The sequence below is a fragment of the Camelus dromedarius genome, chromosome 11, assembly GCF_036321535.1.
Source record: "Camelus dromedarius isolate mCamDro1 chromosome 11, mCamDro1.pat, whole genome shotgun sequence".
In the NCBI taxonomy this organism is placed as follows: Eukaryota; Metazoa; Chordata; class Mammalia; order Artiodactyla; family Camelidae; genus Camelus; species Camelus dromedarius.
In genome coordinates this window covers 48,567,546-48,575,272 of record NC_087446.1, presented here as the reverse complement: position 1 = coordinate 48,575,272, position 7,727 = coordinate 48,567,546, and the positions used below count along the sequence as shown (strand labels likewise).

At 47.4% G+C, this 7,727-nt stretch overlaps 1 protein-coding gene across 2 annotated transcripts in view; it reads left to right on the top strand.

The window, feature by feature from the left end:
* The first annotated feature begins 4,165 nt into the window (after positions 1-4,165).
* PRICKLE1 (prickle planar cell polarity protein 1) overlaps positions 4,166-7,727 on the top strand; it is a 100,106-nt gene continuing 96,544 nt past the window's right edge. The window contains exon 1 of one of the 2 annotated variants that reach the window (XM_031462733.2): positions 4,166-4,380. The gene's annotated coding sequence lies outside the window, so the exon portion shown is untranslated. The remainder of the gene's footprint in view (positions 4,381-7,727) is intronic. The other variant, XM_031462732.2, reaches the window with a different exon arrangement.

Sequence of the window (7,727 nt, the reverse complement as noted above, 5' to 3'; positions counted from 1 at the left end):
CAGTGCTTAATACATACTTGTTGAATTTGTTGTGGAATTCCTAAAAGCTGGTACACAAACCCCAGGACTTAACCTTGATAACATGCCCATCTCTGAACCAATCTTTTGATCGGGGGGACACAGAGCTCTCCCTTTCCATGTTTGGGTCACATGATCCCAACAGCAAAACCAGGGAAGAGTCTCCAGTGAAACCTTGTGCACTCCCAGTGAAGGAAGGTAGCTCCCCAAAGGAAATCCGAGGCATTACAAAGGAGAAACAAATGCTGGGCAGACAGAACAACAAGTATACACATCAATGGACTGTCAGGAAGATGATGCTGGAGTTGAGTTTTAAAGGATAAACAGGAGTTAATTAATAAAGAGGGCTTTTATCAGAGGGTAGCATTCTAGGTATGTTCAAAGCTCAGAGGCATAAAATAGCTTGATGCTTTCGAGGAACTGTAAATAGCTTCACATGGTAACAGCAAACAAGAGAAGGGAGTGGTAGGAAAAGAAACCAGAGGGGTAAGCAGAGTGCACAGATGAAGGACCTTTTCCGCAAACCAAAGAGGGTGCTCTCTATCCAGAGAGCCCCGGGAAGTCTGTGTAGGATTCTCAGCTGGGGAACATGCCTTACAGTTAAGCCCCTGCAGGTCATCACAGGGTTAAAATGATTCAGCCCCTGCAGGTCATCACAGGGTGAAAATGATTCAGCCTGGAAACACTAAGTAGGGCTGAGTTTGCAGGTCAGGGAAGAGAGTCCCAGATGTGGGCAGACAAGAGACTCAAGGAACAGGGACCACGCAGAGCCTAGCAACCAAGCCGACCTGGGGATCAGACAGAGCCTGCCAACACCATCAAGTTCTTGCTCTCTAAAGCCCCAAGCCTGTGGCCAAAACTATTGTGAACTCTTCTTCGTCACATGAAGGCACACTTCAGTAAGTCAAGGCATTCATAGCATGACGGTTGTGAATTGTCTATGTTAGCTGGGGCTACCATAACAAAGCACACAAGCTGAGTACCTTAAACAAGGGAAATGCCACGTCCCACAGTTCTAGAAGCTAGAGTCCGAGAGCAAGGTGTCAGCCATGTTGGTTCCTTCTGAGGACCACGAGGAAAAAATCTCTTCCAAGTCTCTTGCCTCGCTTCTGGTGATCCCCTGGCTTATCTCTAAGACATATCAGCCTGACCTCTGTCTTTTTCTCATGGAAATCTCCCAGTGTGTGTGTGTTTGCCCTTTCTATAAGAACACCAGTCATACTGGCTGAGGGCTCACTCAGTAACCTCATTTAAACCTGATTATCTTCAAATAAAGTTACATTCAGAAGTATTGGAAGCAAGGACTTCAACATATAAGTATTTGGAGGACACACTTCAACGCATAAAAGTATCATTAAAAAGGAGATACATTTGTTATCAAAACTTTAAAAGAAAAGCAGGCATTCCCTCAGTGACTTGATCTATTTATAAAAGATTTGGTAACATGTTGGTTTTTAAAGACAAAGAAAATCACACCATTAATATAAAAGACCCAGAAAGAACTGAATAATCCACAATGAAGAAGGCTTTTTCAGATAAAGTTCAGATGGTTCTTCCCTAACTTGTAGGATTTTGCAAGGAGTCTGGTGCAGAGAAGGGTGGTGTGACACTTATATGTTGGTATTGATATAAAATTTCCACCTAGTGAGTCTTTTCTGTGCACCTAGCATTCAATCCTCTAGTCGCTCTCTGAGATGGATGTGGTTATCCTCACTTACAAATGAAGAAACTGAGCATCACTTCAAGGCTAACTGCATTATTCTAGGTGACATTCGGTCAACTTCAAATCATCACATGTACCACCCAAACTCATTTTGCCAGTCCTGGTTGAAGAGCGAGTGTTCACCTTTGCAGTGGGTCCAAAAAATGCTTCCCAGTGCACTGTCCAAAGAGCCAACAGTCCTCCTAAAGGGAACAGTTGTGAATGTCCTATGGTACCCAACATGTCTGCTATCAAACAATAGGAGCTCAACAAACAAAGGTCACCATAGAGCTGTAAGTCCTCTGATATCAGATTTGTTTCTTAGCATAAGAAAGTAGCTTTTTTTTCCAATTAATAAGGAGATCCTATGTCAGGGTCTATAAATATCTTCTTCTTGAGCTTCTCCATTCTCAGCTTTGCCTACTACAAATGCCTCCTGGTCCATCAAAGAGGACTTTCTCATGCAGATACAGTTGCAAATGTTCTCTGATGCTGTCCTTCACTCCATCTTCCATGGAGTCTATTCCACTGTGTCATTCAGTTTGTTGGGGAAACTGCTTTCATTTGAAGGTCTTCACTGAGACCACAGACAGATAGGCACCCACAGATGGTAATAGGAGAGTGGACTCTCTGCCCTTAGAAGTACTGATTTTTCATGACCTCCGTGCGTGGAATAAATCATTGTGTCCGTCTTCTCGGCAGTTCTGGAATTTAGGTAGAAGCTAAAGGTTTACAGCTTAATAGAAGCATTTGTAACCCTCGCAAGATAAACAGACACAACTTAAAAGACCAGCTCCAATAAAAGGCTGAGGAGCAAGATAGCCTAGGTTGTTTTTCCCCAGATTCCTATCAGTTACAAACACCAGGAACAAGTGGAGTTATTTCAAAAGCAACAGTCTTGTTTCCTGAGGGATCTCTGCTCCGAGGATTAGAAATTCAGCTGTGAGTCTACAGGGGAGAGAGCTTCCACAGTGCAGTGAGATCTGAGTCAGACTTGGAATTACAGAGCACAGGGCTGAGGCCAAACACGTCCCTAGATTTGTATGGTGCCCCTTCCTTTTGCTTTTAGATGTGCTTTACATTCTTTTTTTCCCCCCATTGGCTTCGAATTTGTTGAGTAATCCCCTGTTTTACTCCCAGTGAAAACTGAGGAGACTTGGTGCTCTGAAAATTTCTGAAATTGGCTGTTTTGATTTTTCTTAAAGGATTTTTAAAAAATGCGTCAATCAACACCTGCCCCCCACCACCACCACGCATACACACATCCACATCTTTCTGGAAGATGTTACAATGTCCCAGTGGGTTGTAGAAGGGATTGAGGGGTCAAGGAAGCTTTTCAGGGACACCTGTCAAGTTGGGCTCGGCAGCTGCCGTCGGATCTGCCCTCTGTAACCTCGGGGGAAAGAGTACCCACACGGTGTGAGACTCCACTGACCTGGAGCTGGAAAGAGTGAGGGGCTTTCAGGGGCTCAGGTGACACAAATCAGGGCAGAACTTTCAAACAGGCTGAGTTCCAGTTCATCCTGAGAGAACGTGCCTGAGAGCCCAGTCCTGGGAATTGGACAGGCTGAAAACATGGAGAGTAGTTTGGCGAATGAAAAATGATCATTGTGATCAAATTCATACTTTGAGCAGGACTTTAAATGCCCCATGCTAACATAAGTCAGGCTCTGAACACTGCAGTGGGCTGAGGGTCTCACGTGCACTCCCCATAGTTTGAGGGGGGTTTTGTTTGTTTGTTTTTTGTTTTGGGGGGGTTGTTTGTTTGTTTGAGATAACCAGGATCGTTGAGGAGGGAAGGGAATGGACTAAAGGCTGAATCTTTGGCTTTTTGCCCCGAGGTGGAGACACCCCATCCTGTGGGGTTCCACGAGACATGCTCGAGTCCAAGCGAGTTCCCAATGAGGAGAGGCGCGCGGGTAGGGATCTAAGAGTTTTAATTAACTACCTCCCCGCTCTACCCCAAAGAAAAAGAAGCCCAAATAGGCAACCCTCAAAACGTTTGATCAGAGGAAATTGGATTTGTCTTTTTTTCCCTTTCATCCTTCCTGTCTTTCGATCCATCAGAATGGTTGGTTAAAAAAAAAAAAAAAAGGCATAAGATCGGGGGCGGGGCAGAGGAGACGACCCAACTGCACTTGAGAACCAGGGCTGCGCCCTGGCAAACTTCGTTCCGCAGACCTCCGGGGCCGACCTGAGCCCGCCCGCTGCGCGGATCCGGCCGTCCCGCGCCCCGAGCCGCCGGAGCCCGCGGCCCACCTCTCCTTTCGGGGCCGAGCGGGGTGCGCGTGGGCGCGCGAGCGGCCCGGATCCCGCGGCGGCGTCCGCGCTCCGCGTTTTCGCTCGCGCCGGGCCGGCGGCCGAGGGCGGGGTGCAGGGAGGAGCGGCGCGGGCTGGGGAGCCGGGCGCACTCCGCCTGCAGCCCAGCGAGCGCCGCCTCCCGCGGCCGCCGCGCCCGACAGCGCGCCCCGGAGCGTGCCCGCCTCGCGCCGCCTGCGCTGACCTCCGCGAGGGGCGCCGCGGCCGGCACGGCCACGTCCAGGGCTCTGCATGGTTCGCGCGCCGCCCGCTCTCGCCCGCCCCTGACGCCGCGGACCGCAGCTCCGCAGACTCGCGGCGGCGCCGACGACCGTCCAGCCGAGTCCCGCTCCCTCGCCGGGGTGAGTGGGCTCCGCAGAGGGGCTGCGGGTGCGGCGGTGGGGGGCGATGGCCGCGGGGAAGGGCTTGGCCGCGGCTGCGTCACTGCAGGGGGTCTGTGACACCCAGACTGGGTCCGTGTCGCAGAAAATGGGGGAGGTGGGCATAGGCGATTTGTTGGGCTGTGTAGACAGGGAAAGCAGATACTGGACTGCAGCACCAGGAGGGCTTCACATCGGCTGCCCGCACGGCTTCTGTTTGCTGCATCACGACCAACTCTTCCCTGATTCTCTCCTGCGTGGAAACCCGTTCAGTGGCTCCAGAGTTGGGGCGATGTGGGGCGCGGGGAGGCGAGGGTGCGTTAGCCTGTGTACGGCGCTTAGGCTCGCCTGTCACCTACTGGCGTCCGCAGGGAGGGTGCCGATTCTCCCCTAATGCGCTGGGGAAAGGGCCGATTGCTTTTTGGCTGGGGTTCATCAGCTCCCCGCCTCCCCCCCCCCCGCCCCCCAGCAGTGGTGTTTTTTAAAGGTAACACGTATATGGAAAAAATGGGAGCGTCCTCTTCCCTTTGGGCAGAAAAAGTTGAAGAAACTAGGCATGTTAATAATTAGCAGGACCAGGACTCAGAATGCAGCAGAAAGCTGTTCAATTTTCATTGCCCTCTAAGAAAAACAAACGGCATCGCCGGTGACTATTGGCAGCGCCGCGTTATTTGGGGGACTTCGGGAAAACTGTCCACAGATTGCCTTCAGGAGGCTGAAGAAGGAGGTGGGGGTGGGGGAGGGACGGCTGGCATCGCCCAGAGTCCCAGCTTGCCTAAGGAGGATTCAGAATCACAAGCCAAACACGTTTGGTTGCTGATTTTGAGGTGGATGAGAGGCAGAACTGCGGCCCTGAGCAAGATGAAGAACACAGCATGGGGGCCTCCTGGAGGAAAAGAACATGGAAGGGTCCTGCCTCTCCCAGGAGCTCAGATGCATTTGTGCTATAAAAAGCATGCATATATATGTAGCTTTTCCGATGGGTCTCCTGAAGGGCAGATTGTACTTAATGAAACTGTATTTGTGCATGCCGTATAGTTTTGTCTCCCTCCCCATTTTCATCAGTACTTGGGAAGGCAGTGTCTGCAGCTGATGTTACATAATCTATGTGTTCAACCATTGGCTGTTTTTTAGCGTGCTTTTGGAGTAGAAGGAACTTCCATCTGTTACTTCAGACAAACCCAAGGTGTAGACGGGTGAGGGTTGCTGACTGTTTGCTCTGGTCCGGCTCCAGATGTGTGAGCTCAGCTGTTGCCTGTCACTTAGGTGACAACTGGCCTTTTCCCACTAAGCCTTTGCTGTCTGTGTTATCCTCAGTGAAGTGTCAATGCTCAGCCGCCTTCTATTATCAAAGTGGACTCTAGCCCCTTGGGAGGCGGCAGCCTTGTTTGACCATTTCCAACAGTATTTCTGTTTTCAGACTCTTGGAAGAAAAAAAAAATCCCATGACAGCAAGATAGATACATTTTGAATTGAGCACCAACTTAATCCAAAGATTCTGCTTTAATCAAGACAGCTCTGGAAGGATGATGCAATATTTGTCAAGCCTTTTTCTCTGGAACAATATTTACTCCCACTGGGGGATTTTCAACTTAAACAGCAGCCATTTATCTTGCTGTCTGGTGGGGCCCGGTTCAGTTGGCCTCCATGTGGTCCTAGCCTAGGTGGCTGGGCCCGGCCTGGGACAGGAATCTGTCATTGTAGCCCCAGCTGGAGCCTGAAGAAAGCAAAACACAGCACCTGCTGGTACTGGAGGGGGTTTCTAAATGCATCAACTGGTGAGTCAGGAAACAGAGAAGGAGATATTTTACAAGGCCTTCCAGAAATGTTTATACAAAGGATTTAAAGGTTAGCAATGCACGCACTCTACATATTAAAACTCAAAGGTGCTAGAAATAAATGGACATTACCCGCAGTTGAAAGTTAGCACACTTGCTGATAAACTTGAAAATCTCTGCTTTAATAAGCCATGGCTAACATTAGCGATTCCTTCTTGTGACTAAGCCTAGGAAGAAAGGAAGGAGGGAGGAAGAGGGAGTTTTGGAGGACCAGAGGACTGGGTAGGACATAGAGGTAACCATATTGATGTGAGTCGATGGGTTTAGTACATTAATTTTTCCATCCTTAATTGGGTACTGATGGGTGATTTATCAATGAGTGAGCCTATTGGTTCACAGGTTTCTAAAGAAAAGTGACATATTTTACTAAAGTGACAGATTCAATTAGTTCTGCCAGCAATACCAATGAAACTTAAATAGTGTATCATGTTTTTAAAATCAAGGTCCATGGAACCACCATTTGTCTCTACAATAAAAGAGGTTGTAATGAGTCAACTTGGGTCACTGAAATAAAATCAAATGCCAGCTAAGGGGAAAAAAAACCTTATAAGGTTAATAGCTAAACTATTAAGTTTAGAGTCAGATGTGGGTAAAAGTCTGCTTATTCCAAATATTCTCTACTATGATAACTCTGAAAAGACACAAAAGAAAAAAGATTAAAATTTGAAGTGTCTTAAGTTGGATTTTAAAAAGTAAGCTGAAATCTAAGTTTTATAATTGACATTGTAAGATCATTAAAACTTTTTGTAATTTATTTGAAAACAAAGCACAGAGAGTTGAGTATTATGAATGACTGTTTATAATTATGAGTGACTGTTCATGAAATGGAACAAGAATTTTTAAAAATTATTTTCCAGTAATTAACTGTTTTAGTGATGTAGACCTGTAGCTGGGTTATCCATATTCCAGGAAACAGTTTTCAGAGAAGATTATCATTAGCGGTTAATTTTCTGGTTAAAGCAGTTTATAGAGTACATTTTTCCTTTTAAAGAAGGAAAGTAATCTAAAAAGTCAAAGCAATTCTCCTCTGTGCATAGAAATGGCAAAGATGCCTCTAGACCAGAATAGACTCTTTCCCCTTGGGAAGAAAAAATTCTCCTTTTCTCCCCCTCCATTTTATATAAAATAGTTCTAGTTGTTTCATTCTCATTAGTGTGACCATATTCCGTTTGCTTAAATCTGGGTATAATTATTTCACAATGAAGAGGAGTTAAGGCAGTGAATGAGTTGTGTTTCTTGGTTGGTTGGTTGGTTGGTTGGTGTTTTAAGGGGCCATTCCTGCCTTTTCTTCTGCTCATAGAAGACAGCATGGCCATATTGTGCACTATTATCTTTAGAAGATTGGTGTGACCGAAAAAGTGGGGAGAGTAAAGTACAGTCATCTTGGTGCCAAGTCCTGCATTGGCTGCTGTTCCTCGAAACCTCGGGCGGCACGTGGAGCCAGAGCAGAGTGCCAGGGCCCGGGCTGGAGTCAGGGAAGCTGCAGAAGCA